The sequence below is a fragment of the Alexandromys fortis genome, unplaced genomic scaffold (genome assembly GCF_014885135.2).
Source record: "Alexandromys fortis isolate MF-2015 unplaced genomic scaffold, M_Fortis_MF-2015_v1.1 scaffold_5, whole genome shotgun sequence".
NCBI lineage: Eukaryota > Metazoa > Chordata > Mammalia > Rodentia > Cricetidae > Alexandromys > Alexandromys fortis.
Window position 1 is genome coordinate 11,660,722 of NW_026067924.1, and position 20,155 is coordinate 11,680,876.

Here is a 20,155-nt window from a genome sequence, read left to right on the forward strand (position 1 = left end):
TTCCTCCAAACCACCACATGGAGAAGGGGGCTTTAATTGGGAAAAGGAAGGATGGGAACATAGGAGTGGAAGGGAGGAGGAATAAATAGCACTAAGAATCTCTGGGAAAACCTTAAGGAAATACATTTTATATTTACCTAAAATTGCATATAACATATATAACTGTATATGAATACATATGTATCTTAAATGAAGTTATACTATGCTACTAGGGCTGATAATGCTTTACCCAAGAACCATAGAAACAAACAAATAACCAGCTCTAGGCATGAGATACCTTTTAGAGTTGTTGGTAAGGGAAATCCCAGGACTCCAGAACAACACAGGCTATTGCTGTTGCCCTTGGTTGCCCCGAAGAAGTTGATGGTAAGTACCAATTGCTGAAGACACCATATACTTCAGACACGGGACTTGGAAGATTCGAGCTGTGTCTGACCTGACTTGTGGCCTGTTCACAGAAGGGAGCTTCTGCCCGGTACTGGAAACTTAGCCACGTATCCAGGGTTAGTGAAGTCATGACTCTTGGAAGAGAATCCAACCAGTTTATTAGATACGTGTAATTCCTAGCTGCATTCTAAATACTTATCCTTAACCACACAGATAAGTACAACCCTCACCCCTCATCAGAGAAACTTCATTTTGCAGCAGATAGAGACCATCACAGAAACATACATCTGTAAAAATACAGAGAATGGCTGGTCTTGGAGCAGCAGCCTCAATACATCTACAACACAACTCCATGCACACACGCCATGGACATCAACACAGACCCCAGCTGCAATGGGCCCATGGACCCAGACATGGCCCTCGGCAGCAGCCCTCACCAGGATGATACCATGGCCCTATGTGGCAGTGCAGGCCACTTAGATGGGCATGGCTCCAGTGGCGGCACAACCCTTGGACACCAGCATAGCTACAGGTGGCAGCCCAGACCCTGTGCATCCTTGTGGCCTTCGGTATCAACATGGGTCATGGATGTCAACACAGATCCAGACATGGCCCTTGGCAGCAGCCCAGGTCCAGACGCCATCATGGCCCCATGTGGCAAGCAAGCAACCCACATCTGCCTGTTCTTCACTGCCTTCACTTCTGTGGGTCTGCCTCCTACTTACCACAGCACAGGAACCGGTCTGCTCCTCTTTCTCTCCCATTTCTCTCCCATATATTTGTTCATCATAATGGCCCTACCCACCCAGCACTGGAAGGCATACAGCAGACTTGTAGATGTCTTCAATCAGCCCAGACTGTGAAAACCCAGGCTGGTCCATGGGTGTCTTTCACCCACCTGAGCAGAGTCATTACTGTGGTTTTATCATGGAAATACAGACGCACATGTATAATGAAATATCTTTCAACCACAAAAATCATTTTTGTCATTTGCAGAGGGCCACTACATTAATAAGCCAGAGACATGTGCTCGCTCAGTTGTGGGAAATGAACGGTTGAGCTCCTGGAAGAACGGGGCAGTCACTAGGGGCTGGAAGAGTGGAGAGGGAGGGGAAGGAGAGATTTTCAGTAGATCACAGATGCAGAGGAAGGAGGAGCTGTTTTTGTGGAACTTTAAGATATTGGTTAAAACAAGAATAACATCTGTCGTAGTTTGGGTTCTCAGAAGTCGAGTTTTGCTACATACTCTAGTTGGTCTCACACTCAACCTTGTAAGTGCTAGGATTATAGGTGTGTACCACCACACCCAGCTTGTGTTTCTATACCGAATTATCATAGAGTACACCCACAAGGTGTCCAAATGTGTGTCAGCAAACCTTTGCTCAACTGGTAACCATAGTGACAGAAGGGAATACAGCAGAATGGGTACCAATCCCTTTCTACTTCTTTTTATTGAAAAAGCAGAAATTGGGCACTCCCACCTTTTAATTAAAGTTTGCTTTTATGAAGGTGAAATCTGGTTCTTGAAATTTGCTATAAAATTCATCAAAAGAAAAAGTAAAATCCATGTCTGAATTTTCAGAAATTTCTTTTGGGGGGCCTGGGGATCAATCCCAGAGCCTAAAGCACTCTGGCCTAGTGTTCTACCACCTACCGACATCTCTAACCCTTGGACTTTAGAAAGATTCACAATGTATGTAGTTCAAATGGCTGGCTTAGCACTCTCAAGTTAGCCTAGGCTAGCCTTGTGTTATTGATCTTCTTGCCTCCAGGGTGACGAGATCATAGGCATATGCCACCACGCCCCACAGAATTTTCAGTAAATGTGAAACCAATAGGCAGCGCCACAGACTGAGTATTTTTCTTTAAAACACGTATTTAGAGGGATGGGATTACGTCTCAGCAAGCATGAGAATCTGAGTTCAATCCCCAGTACACATATGAAAAGCTGGGCATGGCTATGCATGCCTGTAACCCCTAGATTTGGAGGACAGAGACAAACGGATACTGAGAGTTTACTGGTCAGCCAGCCAGCCAATCTGGCTGATATGGTAAACTCCTGATTTGATGACATAGCCTGGCTGGATGGGGGAAGACAGACACATAGAGGAAGATGCTTGCCATCCTGGTCTGGTGTCCACTTGAGTGCGGTGGTGTGTACACTCACGGAGAAAGGAGAAAAGAATCCTCTTTAGCCCTTCCCTCTTCTTTCAGTCCTTAGGAGAAGAACAGAATGACCTAGCTCTGGCCAGCCCTTCCCCACCTCTAGAAGGTGACAGGTTCCAGGTCCTCTCCCCACTGCAGTTAACCTCCCTGTCTGTGAGTGTTCCGGGATGAGCCACCATGGCTCCAGTTTCTACTTTCTCCAGCCCTAGCTGCGAAGCAATTTCTCAAGACAGTTTAACTTCACCAGCAGGTAATTTCAATCCGGCGGAAGCATCAATCTGACGTGGACATGTTATCTTCGTTATTTTAATTACTCTTCAAAAACTTTTTTTTTTTTTTTTGCCCAACACTTTCCAAGAATCGTTGACTAGAAATTGTCAGGCCTCGTCTTATCACGGCTTCAGAGCGGCATCATTTAGCCGCATACCTAAAGTCATGGGATTTGTTTGTGAAACTCTTTATCTCAAACTAGTGCGAGCGAAAAAGTTCCCTTTTTGATGGGCAGTCACCCACCTCTGTCACACTGCTGTCTGCGCTCATCCGAACAGCTGACAGTTTCTGCTAATTTACTCTCGCTCCCCAGCTCGGCTTCCCGGCTGGAAAGCCGGAGTGATTTTTGAATAACAGCAAGGCATATCTGATGTGGCAGCAACTGGCAACTCTGACACTGAGCTTGGCTGTGGCCATCACCCAGCATTCCTCACTTCTCCTTGAGAAGCAATTACAATTTCACAGGCTGGAATTAAATCTCCCTGCGGTATGAGGAGAGTAACCGGCGATGTCAAAGTGATTTCGAGCTGCTAATCTCTTGCTGGAGTACGAGTGGAAATAGAGCCCTTCCTCGTGGAAGGGAAGGCCTGGCAACTTTAAAGCTCCAACTCTTTGATATGTTTTAATTCGCACTGAGGTCAGCTGGCACAGCTTCCTCCCAAGAAAACTGATACCTCTAGTTGGTAGAAGATGCGATGTTTTCCTAATGATGGGAGTTAGGGGAGGTTAAAGGGAAAGGAAGATGTATTTGGGCGGGGAAGGAAAATAAAAATGGACCAGGGAGAAGATGATTCAGTCCAGGAACATGCCAAACAGGTGGACCTGAGGCTGATCCCCAGCGTCCACATAAAAAGCCAGTATGGTGGCATCTGCTTGTCATCCCAGCACTGGGGACATGGAGACAGGAGGAGCCCCAGGGCTTGCTGGCCAGCCAGTTTAGTGAGTTGGGCAAGTCCCAGGTTCAGTGAGAGGTGCCGCCTCAAAAAAGAGCCAGCCTTGGTGGTGCACGCCTTTAATTCAAGGACTAGGGAGGCACAGTCTGGGTTTCCAGGAGTTCAAGGCCAACCTGGTCTAAGGAGTGAGTTCTAGTTTGGCCCGAGCCACAGAGTGGAAACTCTATCTCAAATAAACAAACATAAACAAACAAACAAAAAAAACAACAATAGAGGATAGCTCCTGAAGAATAACACCTAAGGCTGACCTCTGGTCCCCACAGGAATATGTATAGACATGTAAGTTCACCTGAGCACCCCACACAAGGCAATTCGTGTTTAAGAACGAAGCCTGGAAAGATGGTGCAGCTGGCTAAAGCACTCACTGCACGTGCCTGAGGACCCGAGTTCCAACCCCAGAACTGATGGCAGAAAGACAGAACCAACGCCTGAAAGCTGACCTCTGACCTCCATGTATGTACCACGACACACATGTGAATCTTACTCACATACATATCACACATACATACATACACATGCACACACACGTACACACACCAATAACAGATAACCTTCTAAGACAGGGTCTCAGGTCATCCACTCTGACCTCAAGCCTCAAACTCACTCTGCAGCTGAGCCTAACCTAAAGTCATCCTCCTGCCTTTGCTTCCCAAATGCTGGGACTATAGGTGCCCTGATAGTCTCCGGCTGGAGTCACCTTTTACACAGAGTCACCACTGAACACAGAAGACAGTGCCCTATGTTGTATAGGTCAGTGGGATTTTTGCCTGTAGGTATAGATCACTTTCTATGCTTCTAGTCTGGGTGGTGTGGGTTTTTGGCTGGTTTTACACCAAGACATCTATCTACATGGTGGTCCTTAAGGTGATCTTTGGACTAGGGAAGGCATTTGTGCTGACGAGCGTTGCCACTCCTGTTTCTCCCATCTGCCAGGTGTAACTGTTAAGTGGGATGGATGGGGCTGTCAGCGGTAATCTATAGTATGTTAAAATTCAGTCTGGTTCTGCAGATTTCATTTAATTAAACATCAACAGTGTGTTTTTCCTGAGTAAGGACTCTAGACCTGGCAATAAAATTACTTAAACAAACAAGCAAACACCAAGGAAACTAACATAGCTAAAACGTGATGTGCGAGTATCAAATAGTCCACCCTTTGTTTGTTGCCATTTCCAGTGGCTAGCAACTTAAAAAAAAAAAAAAAGTGTGGACCTTCAGCTCACCATAGATGCAGGGAAGTTGATGTGAGGTACCCCAACATCGTATTTTAACCCAATCCTTCATCTATAGCTTTGGGACCCGTCCTGGAACTAGCTCTTGTAGACCAGGCTGGCCCTGAACTCACAGAGATCCACCACCCTCTGCCTCCTGAGAGCTGAAATTAAAGACAGGCACCACCATCGCCCTGCACAGGTTCTTTTACTACAAGTGGAGCGGTAATCCAGTATTACTCTCCCACTTCCACCCCCTCAAATTATTCCAGCTTTGGCCACTGGGAGGTCACTGGGCTTCTGAGCGGTATTCTCTTGATAGACAGCGTCACCTGGTAACCTGTGTGGTCTTAATCTCTTTACTCTGTCACTGCCGGGTACTCCAGTTCCTCTCCTGTACTTTCTGCCCCAGCCGCAGAATGAGCCACTTCTCCTGGCTCCCTTTATTATAGACTGGTTTTATAAGCCAAGAGCTGAGTGCCAGGAGTACTTGTTGCTTTTAGAGTGCCAGTGCTTTTTGTCCCTCTCAGCTAACTGTGCCAGAAATATGTGTATGTTGTATGGTAGCAGGTCTCAACTGTCAACTTGTCAGGATGTTGTCACCATGGAAACACTCCTGTGAATATATATCTATGATGATGCTTTCAGAAAAGCTTAGCAGAAGATAGAAGACTCACCCTGAATGTGGCTGGCACCATCCCAGGGGCTCAGGTCCCACATGGAATAAAAATGGGAACAGGAGCTGGGCATGCGTGTCTCTCTGCTTCCTGATTATGGAGTCTGTGTGATCAGTACTAAAAATATTCTTAAAATCAATAATAATGATGATGATGATAATAATAATAATAAATAATAATAATAATAAATTTCCTCCAGGACAGTCAGGGCTACACAGAGAAACAACACACACACACACACACCAAAACAAACCAAAAAAAAACCCACAAAACTTTTTATAGGCACAGAATGATTCATAAGCTCTAGAAACTAAGCTGCTATAAACCACCCACCACACAGTCTCCTTGCCTCAGCTCTGATATCCCCCCAAAACACAAAGAACTGGGTTCTTGTAGCCAAGGAACACTTACTTTTTAAATTACTGAGGCATAGTTGACACACACATACAAAAGCATCTGGACAGCTGGGCTGATAACTCGGTCAGGAAAGCACTTGCCTTGCAATCACATGGACATGAGTTGATCTCTAGGACCCACATAGGAAAAATCTATTCTCCCTGAGAACGTCTTGCTATGCACCTCTGGATAAGTGCACCTCTCAACCCTCATCAAAGGAGCTTGTTTTTACAATAGACATCAATCAACACAAATGTAGGCAGAGACTACTCATTCATTTCCCAGCCACCCAGATCCGAAAATCACACAGATACTGTATTAATGACAGCACTGTGAGGGCAATGATTCAGGCATATTTTTAGTTAGTTCTTACATCTTGAATTTACCCATTTCTATTAATCTGTATATCACCATGAGGCTGTAAGGTTACTACTGGTAAGTTTCTGGGGGAGTCTGTCTCCTTCAGCAGCTACATGGTGTCTTCTTGACTCTGCCTACTCTCTCTCTGTCTCTCTCTGTATCTCTCTGTCTCTCTGTCTCTGTCTGTCTCTCTCTCTCTCTGTTCTGATTTCCTGCTTGGCTTACTCTGCTAAGCCATTGGCCCAAACAGCTTAATTCATCAACCAATAAAAGCAACACATACACAAAAAGACATCCCATATCACACAAAGACCCACAATCGATCAAGGTGCAGAGAGTAAGAAACTGCAGATGTTCATCTGTAAATGTGATGTAGATCACACTCCTTCCTCTCAAGGAAGGAGCATCGGGGAAAAGCTGGTGGAAAGGGCTGTAAGAGCTAGAGGCAGAGGATGATTACAGCGAAAGTTTTCCAGACGCTACAGGACATTTGCACACACGAGCTCACAGTGGTTGTGACAGGATGCACAAGGCCTACACAAGCTTAAGTAAACACAGTCTCAGCATGAAGAGAGGAAATGAGCTCCCTAGCTAAGGAGCAGCTGACAGCTTCTGGGAGAGAGAGAGTTCATTTTTTTTTTTAAGGTTGTTGTCCCCGGTAGACCAGTCAGGCTCCCATGGATGATCCCATCGACCCTTGAGAAGCACAAATCAGACCTAGTAGGTTTGAGGACACAAAGTTGGTTAGGTAGAGAAGTGGTGTGGATCTGGGAAGAGTTGGATGAAAGGGCTGGATATGATAAAAAAATACATTGTATGTCTTTCTCAGAGTATCTGTGTGTGCGTGTGTGTGTGTGTGTGTGTGTGTGTGCGCACGCGCACGCGTGCATGTACATGCGTGCACACTAAGGTGATTATTTCCTCTTCAAGGAGCTAACTAGTGTCCTTCTTGGAACATAGCAACTTGGAAGAAAAACCTGCATGCCTAATGTCCTTGCAGAGCAAGGGATGCTGATTTCCTTTGCCTTCCTTGAACTGCCTACATATATGATTAAAAAATTGCCAGCCACTGGTGATGCATGTCTTTAATCCCAACACACAGGAGGCAGGTTGATCTCTGTGAGTTCAAGACCAGCCTGGTCTACAGAGTGAGTACTAGGACAGCCAGGGAGACACAGTGAAACCCTGTCTCAAAAAATTTAAGATACATATTTATTTATAAAATTCTAGGTTCTGATTCATTTTATTATTCCTTAAAATAACTATATATTGGCAGTCTGGGCTCCATCCTTGGAACACACATGGCTGGAGGAAAGAACCAGCTTCTGAAAGTTGTTCTCTGGTTCACACATGTGTGCTACGGCAGGCATGTATGTGCACATGTGCGTGTATACACGCATGCACACAAATAAATGTAGGGGAAATCCTAGTAATGTCAGAATAAAGTCTCACCAACAAGACTGCCTGAACATGAACTTGACAGAGACAATAACAATACTCCCTAGGGAAAGAGCATGAGGCTTCAACCCTGCACAGAAAACTGTAGGCGCCTATGCTGAGGGTGGGAGAAATAGTCCCCAGGGACGAGCACACAACTGGTTACTCAATACCAATGATCAGCCCTAAAAACATATACAAATAAGGTTGTCCAGACTAAGCAGATTGTGTATATGTCTATATATCAGACTGATCAGATTATATATCTATATATGTGTGCATATGTATCTATATACACATATATGTACATATATATGCATGTAACAATAATTAATGAAAATAGAGAGCATGAATTTGAAAGAGAACAAGGAGTATATGAGCATGTTTGGAGGGAGAATAGGGAAGGGGGAAATGATATAATCTCAAAAATAAAAGAAAGAAATAAGAAAGACTAAACCGAGGTTCCTGTTTGAAACTCTCAAAACACTGATATCCTCGGCCTTGGGAAAGGTAGGGCTAATTTTAGACAGGCAGCCCATGTTCTCAGCACTGTGGCTCTATGTTATGTATTGCATGGGTACATTACAAGCCAGCCACACTCAGTGGATGTCCCTCTTTCCTGGTAAGCCTTGTCAGCATTGCCACAAACACGAGGGTTCATCTGTCTTTCCTGGTTTTCTGCCTGGGTGACTCTTTCTTTCACACTGGCACTTTGGATCGTAAGTAAGTGTCACCTGAACGCAAGCTCCAGGACGTCTTCTGGACCCTTGGCCTCATAATCAAGCAGGGTCTTGGAAACTGGTGGGTGGGGTGCACACAAGCTATAATTGGGCTAGACAAAAGTGCTGTGCACGCCATGGGCAGGAAAGAGCGGACGGTGCAAAATTTTATTACATCACTCAGAACAATGCACAATTCAAAACTTAGCAGTTGTTTATTTCTGTAATTTTCTTTTTATATAGTTGTGGAAAATGGTTGACTGTGGATAATCGGAACAGTGAAAAGCAAAGTTGTAACTTAAGGACCTCAGTTTGCCCCACAGTCATGTTCATATGTCATTTTCATACATGATGGTGTGAAAAAAAAGTCAAGAAGAAAGCTAAGTCAACATCTCTCCTCATATGAAGACAATACCAGGCCAGCCATATGCTGTGTCAGTCAATGTGGACATCAGACACTGTTTGGGGGATGTCAATATGTAGCCTTTGTCTTCTGCTGCATGTTTATAACTAATAATAACAAATGTTCAGTGACTTGCAGGAATTTCATATTTTTCTGTATGTCTTAATAGAATTGTTGCCATTGTGGTGTATTGTGGTGTAACAGATTCTGAGCATCCGAACCAACCACATCTGTCACAATGCGGTAATACCGCCTGGGGACACTAGCCCTTTCTTTTTGCCAGTATCACATTCATTTGTTTATCTACTTATTCTTTGTTTTTATTTATTATTATTGCATGGCATAAGTGTGGAGGTCAGAGGGCACCTAGTGGACTTTGTACTCTTTTTTTATCAGATGGGTTCCCAAGATCCAGCTTGACCCCAGGTCAGCGGGGTTAGCAGTGGGATGGTTGAATGAGAACAGCCTCTTAGAGGCTCAAAGATTTGAAGGTTTTCTTCCCAGCTGGTAGACTGGGAAGAATTAGGAGGTGTGGCTTTGTTAGAGAAGGTGTGTCACGGGGAATGGGACTTGCCAGATCCAGTCTTGCTTTCTTTCTGCCTTTGTCCTGGGAATCCAATGTAAGCTCTTAACTGCTCCAGCATCGTGCCTGCCTGCCTCCCTCTCTCTGTGCTTCCTGTCATGATGGCCATAGGCTAACACTATGAAACTGGAAGCAAGCCCTAATCAAATCCTTCCTTTCATAAATTGCCTTGGTCACCATGTCTCTCCAAAGCAATAGAACACTGACTTAAATAGGCAGCAAGTGCCTTTACCCACCGAGCCACCTCAACAGCCCCATTCTTTCCTTAATTTGTGAAGCCGCTGCCTTATCCACAGTTGCGCAAATAATTGTACTCAATAAACACTAATCTTATAATTCATCTTCTGTGTGTGAACATCTGAAGTTTTAAAGTAGCCTTGGGCCTCGCTTTCAAATTACTAATGGAAATTTGCTTTGAATGGCTTGGTTTACTTTTTAGTACAGAACATTTATTTTGATAAATTCTTAAAATTAATCAGATTTTCTTGGTTCCTTTAAAGACCAATATTTGTAGTTTACAGTTAATGAGAAATAATTTCTACCTTGGCACTTGCCATTACCATGAAACTGTGGATTTCAAAGGAGAGTGATCTGTGAGCTTAACTGATTTCAGATCAATTCTCCCACCTAGTGATGAGGGAGTCCTGGTTTCTTGGGTCTTCGTGGCTTCCTATATTACCATTTCTGTCATTTGTTAAGTGTACGCTGCTGGTCATCATGGGCTTCTCCCTAAGGGATCCCAGTCTCTCCAGAGCAAATGTCTGAGGGCAGAACTACAGCACAGTAAGGAAAATAGGCACTGTGGGTGCTTTCTCCCCACATGAGAGCAATCTAAGGATAACAGGACTCACTGGTTGGTATCTACTAAACCTGCAAGAACTGCCCTGGTCACTATTCTGCTCACCCAGCATGGTGACTTAGCTATGATACTAGAAAGGTTCCAGAAAGGACTAGAGATGGGGCAGGGTGGGTGTAAGAAACAGAATAGTTGTTACTTAACGCCCATACTTGCTGTTGATAACTTTTCAAAAACTGTAAGCATAGAGCAGCGCTAGAGAAGGGTAAGTGGAGGGCATCTAAATCCTTGGCCTCAGCAGTGACAACGCTGGGAAAAGCGCTCCCAGGAAGGGACTGAAGAGACAGAAGAGGACGCCTATAGCAACTTGGGGACAGCGCCATAAGTACTTCTTCAGGGAGCTAGGGCGTGGCTCAGCTGGTAATGTGCTTGTGAGATAAGCAAAAGTCCCCGAGTTCAATCCCCAGCACCCATGTAAATTTCTACTCCCAGCACTGAGGGAGGAGGAGAAAGTGGATAGCTGGGACTCACTGGGGTCTGGCCAAAATCACGAGTCACAGGTCTCAGTGAGAGCCCTGTTACAATACAAGGAAGACGGTGTTCAAGAAATGACTCTCAAGGCTGACCTTTGGCCTCTAAATGTACCATACACAAGCATAGGCCAAGAGTGGGGGATGGGATGAGGTATCCTATGATGTAATTCTTAATAAAGGAGGAGTAGCCATAGTAGACATTAGATAAAACAGACATTAAGTCAAAAGCAATAAAAAGATATAAAGGAAGTTATTACATAATGAGTCATTACAAGTGAGCAATAGAATAATCCTAAACATGCATGTACCTAATATGGGAGCAGTCAAATATTTAAATAGAGCATTATAAATATTATGCCTTAAATACATAATAAAATATCAGAGCATTAATGGCTCTAAGGAAAATTAAGACTACATTGCAATAATAGTTAGTTTCACTATGAAAGCCCCTCACTTTTAGTGATGGAAAGACCAACAAAAGAACAGCAAAACTAAAAGTTATCCCACCAAAAAAGACACCCACAGAGCATAAACCAACAACTACAGAACACGTACAGAACATAATGTTCCAAGACGGATCATACGATAGGCCACAAAGCGGGGCTCAACAAATTAAAAGGAATTCAAGTCAGATCAAATACCTTTTCTAACCACAGTGCAATAAAACCGGGAATACATTAATAACAGAAACGTTGGAAACTGTACAAATACATGGAAATTAAACAACTTGCAGGTGAGTAACCAATGGTATCAAGAAATGAATTATGAATTTTTATTCCCAATTTAAAAGTTTTTAAATTTTCCTTCAAATGAACATGGGGCTAAACCATATAAACACCTACAACACAGAGCCAATGCAGAGCTAAGTTCAAACATTAGAACTACTAAAATCTCCATTAAAGAATGTGGAAAGATCGCAAATAAACAACTCATAGCTGCCTCTCAGCAAACTAAAACATATCAAACAAATGCAGAATTAATAAAAGAAAAAAGATAGGTCAGGCAAAAATATATGAAATAAAGACTTAGCGAAGACTAACGGAGAGCTGGCTCGGGGCTGGAGAGACGGTTCAGAGGTTAAGAGCACTGACTGCTCTTCCAGAGGCCCTGAGTTCAATTCCCAGCAACCACATGGTGGCTCACAACCATCTGTAATGAGATCTGGTATCCTCTTCTGGCCTGCAGACATACATGCAGACAGAATGCTGTATCCACAATAAATGAATCTTAAAAAATAAAATAAGGAGAGCTGGCTCTTCCAAAAGGTAAGCCGAGCTGTGAAACCCTCAGTCAGACTAAGAGAAAGGGGTGGGGGGACGCAACTCAGTTGTAGAGCAAGTGTAAGGACTCGATAATACCTGGGTACAGGGTGGGGGTGGGGAACAGGGTGAAGATACAAAACCTGTGGTGAAAATGGAGCCATTACAACCAATACTACAGAAACGCAGTGAACCATTGGAGATTATTAAGAACAATTATATTCCAACAAATTTAATAGAAGAAACGGATAACTTGATAGACACATACAGTTTACCAAGATGAAATAATTTTGAAAAAAACAACTAATAATTAGCCTTTAATCCTAGCACTCCAAGGGCGGAGGCAGGTGGATCTCTGAGTTGATACTGAAAGTCTTTGGCAAAGCAAACAGATGAGAGAGAGAGAGAGAGAGAGAGAGAGAGAGAGAGAGAGAGAGAGAGAGGAAGAAGAAGAAGAGAGAGAAGAAGAAGAGAGAGAGAGAGAGAGAGAGAGAGAGAGAGAGAGAGAGAGAGAGANGAGAGAGAGAGAGAGAGAGGAAGAAGAAGAAGAAGAAGAAGAAGAAGAAGAAGAAGAAGAAGAAGAAGAAGAAGAAGAAGAAGAAGAAGAAGAAGAAGAGGAGGAGGAGAAAGATCCAAGCAGAAAAGGAAGTTATTTGCGCGTGATGTAATCTGTTTTGAGACATGTTCTTTCTATGTCAACCTGGCTGTCCTCTAATTTACAGAGAGCTGCCTGCCTCTGCCTCCAGTATGCTGGGGTTGAAGATATGTGCTAACACACCTGGCTCCATAATGTGATCTTCTGTGTAGAAAACCCCAAAGACTCCCACCCCCAAGAAAGACCCTCACCCCAAAGACAGACCCTCCCCCCACCCAAAGAAGCTATTAGAATAAACAAATTCACCAAAGCTTCAAGATACAAAGTCCATATAATAACAACCAGGACACTTGAGGACACTGGGATTTACAAGGCTGTTTATACAAGATTCTCTGAAGCACAGGAAACAAAAACAAAGACAGACAAATGGATTCCATCAGAACTTTGTATATCTTTGCAACAAAGAAAAGAATCATCAGAATGTAAGGCAGCTCACTAATGGGAGGAAAAGATTGCAAAGAAAACATCTCATGGGGGGCAAGTGTTCAGAATATATTAGGAACTTAAACATCTTAATGGAAAAACAAATAATCTAAGAATGGCTAACAGATCTAACAGACATTTCTCAAAAGAAGGTATGCACATCTGCATACAGCGGACAGACCAAAAATGCTCACCACTGCTAATCCCTGGGAAAACTCTTGTCCACACCACAGTGAGAGTTAAGTGTGCTGACCCACACCGTCACTACTGTGGAGGCAGGAGGGGCAGGAAGCCTGAGCTACGTGAGACCTTGCCTCAAAATAAACAAGCAAAGTTAACAAACAAAACCCCAGGTTAAGATACCACCTCTCTCCAGCAAGACAGACTCCTCTTAAAAAGTCAAAAGCAAGCCTGTGATGGCTCAGCAGGTCAAGGTGCTTGCTGCCAAGACTAGTGACCTCACTTTGATCCCTGGGTCCCACACGGTGGAAGGAGAAGGTCAACTCCTGCCAGCCCTCTGGCCTGCCCTTGCACATCAGAAAACAGATAAGGAAATGTTTTGGTTTTGTTTTCAGGTCCAAAGCTTTTGTAGATGTGCAGAAAAGGGAGTCTCAGCAGACTGAGAGTTTAAAAGTAAATCTATTCAGTGATGGCAGATTTCCTGTCTTAACCTGGAGATTCTGCAGGTGCTGGGGCTTGAACCCTGGGCTTTGCATGGGCTAGCCAAGTGCTCAGTCATTGAGCTACGAACCCAGTCTCCCTTCTCTCTTTTAAAAAATGGATTTACAACATGGTTTGGCAATACTGCTGCTGGGTCCGTGTCCGTACCCAGAAATGAAGTCAGAATGGCCTGGCGACACCTGTTCTCCATGCTTATTACTCACAATTTATAACAGCCAAGCTCTGGAAACAACCCAAGGGCTTGTCAGCCGGTGGATGGTGAGGAGAACACAGTGGGTACAGACACAGCAGCGTGCTGTTCACCAAGAACAAGAAACGGTTTCCTGTCCGTAACTGCATGGATGAACTGTACACGGTTATGAGAAGTGAAATTAGCCAGACAAAGGGCAAGCGTCGTGTGGCCTCGCTGCTCAGGTGTAGAGAATTTATAAGGTTACTCCCTTGAATATCAGGGGGGAAATGCTGATTACTTGAAGCGGAGGGAAGTGTTGGAGGGATGGGGAAAAGTTGACCAATGGGGGCAAGGTTCCAATTAGCTAGGAGCAAGGAGATCTTGTGTGCTGTTGCACATTGGGGAACTGGGGGAGGGGGTGACGATGACTATGAGCCAGAAGAAAAGATTTGAATGTTTGGGTTTGGTGTAGTGTTTGTTTTGTTTTTCTGTTTTGTTTTATGCCATAAAGAGGGGACAACATTTGAGATGTGTTTAAGTTGATTTTACAGGTGTGTGTGTGTGTGTGTGTGTGTGTGTGTGTGTGTGGTCAATGCATCACATAGTGTACCATTAATCTGCATTTTTTTGTGTCTTTATGTTTCAATTAAAATATAATTTAGGAAAAGGTTTTCTCATTAAAATTACCCTTACTCTCAGGAAGAGTTCCCGGCAACCCTTCCAACACACCATTCTTCCCACCATCTTAACATTTAATGGTCTTTTAAAAAGTCTTTTTAAATTGTTTTTATCGAGCTATATATTTTTCTCTGCTTTCCTCCCTTCTTCCCATCCCCTTCTCCCCTTGTCCATGATCTCCATGCTCCCAGTTTACTCAGGAGATCTTGTCTTTTCCTACTTCTCATGTACATTAGATCCATGTATATCTCTCTTAGGGTCCTCTTTCTTGTCTAGGTTCTCAGGGATTTGAATTGTAAGCTGGTTTTCTTTTTCTTTCGCTTTATGTCTAAGAGCCACTTATGAGTGAGTACATATGACATTTGTCTTTCTGGATCTGGGGTACCTCACTTACTATGATGCTTTCTAGATTCATCCATTTGCCCACAACATTTAAGGGTCTTAATGGTTGGTGGTCGTCTCTCCCAGATACTAAGGAAGTCAGTGATAGTTACGACCACTTGTCACTCATGGCTGGGTAGCAATCTTTAATAAGAAATAATAATTGAAAACAAAACACTTTTTGGATTAGAGAAACACTCTATACTAAAAAAATGACCTTGCTCCTTTGTCAGTTTCTCATTTGTGGATGCCTAAGTTTGAAACAAATACATAGTGTCTGGTAGCAGAAGTTCATGGAGACTGGGTTGGGAACCAAGCAAGATCTTAAAACCTGGGCTTTTGGCTTCCATCCCATTTGGGCCTGTTGACAGACGGGAGACAGGAAAAGCTACCTAAGAACAAAGATAGAGGTAATGGAGTAATATAAACTCCGTGAGCGTGGGAATCACTGTTGGGATATAAGTTTGTCCCTCTTCCCTTCTCTGTGAGAGAGTTTTATCAAAGGACCAGTGGACTTTGCTATTTGAATGGAGGGGTGAGGTTGCTGCAGGCAGGGGTGAGGTGCAGGAAGGTGAGGATGCTGCTGGCAGGGGTGGAGTGCAGGAGGATGAGGATGCTGTGGGCAGGGTGGTGTGACAGCCCCCACCCCCACCCTGGGGGTATAAGTCTTGGATAGTTCACTTCTTTGCTAGGAGACTTGTGTTTAGGAAATTTTTTAGAATTTTTCTTGTTTGTGTCTTGTTTTGTTTTGATAAGGGTTGTTGTGTATCTCAAGCTGACCTGGACCTCTTCTTCTCTGTTCAGCCTCGGCATCTGGAGATTGCGAGTGTTCAGCGCCATCCCCCGTGAATCCCTGTCTGTGTTCGTACTGTCTTGATGGCTCTGAATAACTGAGATGGTATGTTGTATTCCCAACCTAACTTCTTTCAATTTAAAAAGAAGAAAACTGAATTTGTGTTTTCCATTTATTTATAATTAATGACAGTGAATAATTCAATGTTATTGCTTTGCTGTGTTTGAGCAAGATTATTTTACCTATGGCAAAATATAGTTTCTTTAAAAAAAAAAAAAGAAAGAAAGAAAAACTTGTTCTCAGTTGAAAAGTGCTTTCAAAGCCTTTCCAGGGCTGTGTGTGGTAGAGCATGCTTTCAGTCTCTGCTATCAGGAAGCAAAGGAAGACAGATTCTCTGTGAGTTCAAGGCCAGCCTGATCTATGTAGTGATTTCTAGGCCAGCTGCAGCTACACTGTAAAACTTTTACTATCAAACAAACAAAGAAAGTCCATAATGTGTTCACAGTGGGAACATAGGCCCCACAACATGCTTCATGGACAAACTAAGCTGAGACCACTTGAGAGACGGATGGTAGGGTCCACAGTAGAATATAAAGAGTTAGCTTGAGGCTCATCCTGTGCTACGGTGAAAGGAAGCTGAAGGGAGTGGTTCCTGCCTGGTGAGAGGAAACAACATGAAGAAAAGAGATACTGGGCATCGAGGGGATCCTAAGGCAGGCAGCCCCAGAGCCCTGTCCAGGTAGACAGTCTTGGGGCCCAAGGAGGAGCCATGCATTCTCCCCAAGATGGTGTGCAGACCTGCAGAGGGAAGGAATGGGACTGAGAAGAGTGGCTGAAGACATGGTCTGGGTTAGAACCCAAACAACCCTACCCCATAGCTACCTCTCACCAGAAAGGCGGCTGTTCTTCTGTTTGGAAAGGCTAGCAGGGCGTTTGAAGAGGAGCACCAGTGTTCACTCCACATGCTGGCTTTTGAGCTACTGGGTCAGTTGGCTTTCCTTTCCAGGAAAGTAGTGAGGTGGATACAGTAACACCTCCTTCCTCGCTTTGTTTTATGCTGTTTCAGTCACTTCCAGATGACCAATGTCTTAACACATTACATGGAAAATTCCAGCTATAAGCAATTCACAAATTTTAAACTCTTCCATCATTCTTAGTAGTATGGAATTTCACCTTTTGTTGATTTGTCTCAGCTGGGCCAGAGTTTCCATGCTGTACATACTACCAACCTGTTAGTAACTTAGCAGTTACCTGGGATAGCAGGGCTACTGTTGCAGTTTGGAAGGATCACACTTTTGTTCAAGAAACCCTTGTTTAGCTTAATAATGTTGCTAGTCCACAAGAATAATAATCCTGGAAATTCAGATGCACCAAAGGGAAGCTACAGTGTTTAACTGAAAATGTAGCTTAGGGAAAAAAAATCACATGGTGAAGTTGTTAAGATCTATAATATAATAAAACATCCTAAGCCAGCTATGTGAAAAGCTAATGACTGGGAAATAAAATGCCTTTGCCACTGCTGACAATATGCTCTCCAAATTGTATGTGTTAAGACACAAAAGAAGGTGACTGCCGAACTTTGCCAAGACAGGGTGAAATAGTCGTTCAAACTTCCTGCTTCACAGGAAAGTCTGTCAGATATTCTAGGCCTGTAGACCAAAGATGAATGCCTCAAAGTTACAGAAGAACCTTGGGTGACTGTCCAGGCTCTCAGCTATTCCTGTCATTTTTATAGTTTTGGAAGTTGCTTATTCTGTACTTCCTGTTTACTCAGGTAATATTATAGCCTTCTCAGGTCTCTGATGGGATTGAAGAATAGATAGTTACAGTTTTATAATTTTCTTTGTTACCAAATTTAGAAAAGAAACATAATAGTTCATGATCCTAGAGAAGTAATAAGGTGAACTCAAAGAAAAAATATATAGAGAGACCCACCTGGAAATTGGAAAAGGATTGACTGACACGGTTGGGAGCATAGGGGTGGGAGAAGATGGGAGGGTAGGATGAGAAGAGGAGGAGAGATGGGGAGGGGAGAGGAGAACTTGAGGGAGTGGGATGGTCCAGATGGAGGAAGGACAGAGATGAGAGCAAGGAGAGAGATATTTTGATTGAGGGAGCCATTATAGGGTGAGCAGAAACCTGGCTCTAGAGAAATTCTCAGGAATCCAAAAGGATGATCCCACCTAGGATCCTGGGCAATAGAGGAGAGGGGGTCTGATCTTGACTTGCCCTGTAGTCAGACTGATGATTATCTTAAATATCACCACAGAACCTTCATCCAGCAACTGATGGAGGCAGAGGCAGAGACCCACATCAGAGCATTGAACTGAGCTCCCAAAGTCTAGTTGAAGAGTAGAAGGAATGAGAATATGAGCAAGGAGGTCAAGACCGTGATGGGTTCACCCAATGAAACAGTTTACCCGAGATAATGGGAGTTCACCAACTCCAGCCAGACTGGGAAGGAACAATCTTAGGACCAAACTAGTTCCTCTGAATGTGATTGACAGTTGCTTGGTTGGGGCAGACTGAGGGGTCACTGGCAGTGACACCAGAATTTATCTATACTGCATGTACTAGATTTTTGGGATTATATTCTTTTTGTATGGATACCTTGCTTAGCCTAGATATAGTAGGGGGCCTTGGACCTTCTACAAGGCAATGGGTCTTACCCTCTCTGAGGATTAGATGGGGGTGGAGTAGGAGGGTGTATGGAGGGACTGGGAGAATGGGAGGGAGTGGGAACTTAAATTGGTATTTTTTTAAAAATCTAATAAAAAATAAAAAAAAACTTACATAAGAGGTGTAAAGTTTATAAGGTTGAGAAACAGAAGAACTTAAGTTGTTTGTCTAAGAAGATGTTTTAATGTCTAGAGAGATATTTTTAGGATAGTAAATAAACATGATAAAAAGTGGTTTAGGTATAAAGCTTTTGACTCACTAAGATAAGAAAGAAAACAGTAATTTCTCCAACTTTAACAAATGTAATTCTTACCAAATAATTGTCCTTATTGTATATAGTTTTACTGTGTTAGAGTTAAAACCTTTCCTTTTTATTTAGACAAAAAGGGGGAAATCTTGCCGGAATTTTGATCACACTATGACACTCTGAGACTGTTAAATAAAGTTTACCTTGAATTAGGGGGCGGAACTAACAACTAGTTGACTAGAATTGGCCATAGAGAAGCCATCAATTTGGATAGAGAAGATGTACAGGAAGGTTTTGGGATGAGTGAAGAGATAGTCTCTTATGTGTCTCCAGTCAAAAAGCAGGTTGCTGGCTTCTCTGATCTAGCAGGTTTTCATCCCTACGTCTGACTTCTGAGTCTTTGCTGGTAAATAGAAAGATAGAGACTCAGTTTAACCTAATTATCACCACCACGGCAGAGCTGGGCTCAGAACCGGAAGGCCCTCGGGGCCTGAGTGGCCATAGGCGTTGACTGTGGGGCTGTGGGGCCAAAGGCAATAATTAAAATATCAGTAGATTCATGTGCAGCCCTTAGCTTAGAAAAGCATCACATTTGTACAGTTATTCCGCAGTGACACTTAGAAAATTACTGTTGTCATTTTCAAAAGGTGTCCTTTTTTCCTACATAGGAACATAAACCTCTGATTTACAAGCAAGCCTCTTCCCCAGGCAGCCGCTTTGGGTTTGTTTTGGGTTCTCTTTGGGATACTAAACCTTTTAGATCCCTGTAGTGTGAAGGAAGTGTTAAACGACACTGTTAATGAAAGTAGGCTGTGCTAAATTGGGTATCTGTGAGCAGCTTTACGATCCATAAAAGTCAAAAGGCTGTTTATGTAAAAGATAAGGGCAGGCCAGGCCCTGCTATTCCTACAGGATCAGGGGGAGGGGCTCAGGAAGGAAGCACGAAAGGAGTCGGGAGGAATGGCCAGGGAAGGAGACAAGAAGCCTCTGGAAGCAGGGACACTCATTTCACCGGGAACCCATTTGGGACCTGGCATAAGATACAAGCCAGTGAAGGAAATCCATTGACCTCTTTACCCTGTGTTGGGTCGGAGACAGCCTCTTCCTTGGGCGGTGTCTGTTTCACACATTGACACCATAAATGCTCAAGTAAAACTCTAAAGACTATGCCATTCTTAAGCTGTATAAACTGTGGGTTCGTCTGCGTCCTTCTAAGTCCTCAGTGGTTTTAAACTTGCTTCTAATCAGGCCACTACTCCCAACATGTGTGTGCGTGGTGTATGTGTGTGTGGTGTGGTG

The 20,155-nt window shown here is 43.6% G+C and overlaps 1 protein-coding gene and 1 non-coding gene across 2 annotated transcripts in view; both read left to right on the top strand.

The window, feature by feature from the left end:
• The window catches only part of Cdkal1 (CDK5 regulatory subunit associated protein 1 like 1), a 627,408-nt gene that overhangs the window by 520,314 nt on the left and 86,939 nt on the right, over window positions 1-20,155 (top strand). The window lies entirely within an intron of this gene.
• Window positions 7,321-7,464, top strand: LOC126501904 (small nucleolar RNA SNORA67). Its single transcript, XR_007591832.1, has one exon. It is a non-coding gene; the product is annotated as a small nucleolar RNA SNORA67 (small nucleolar RNA).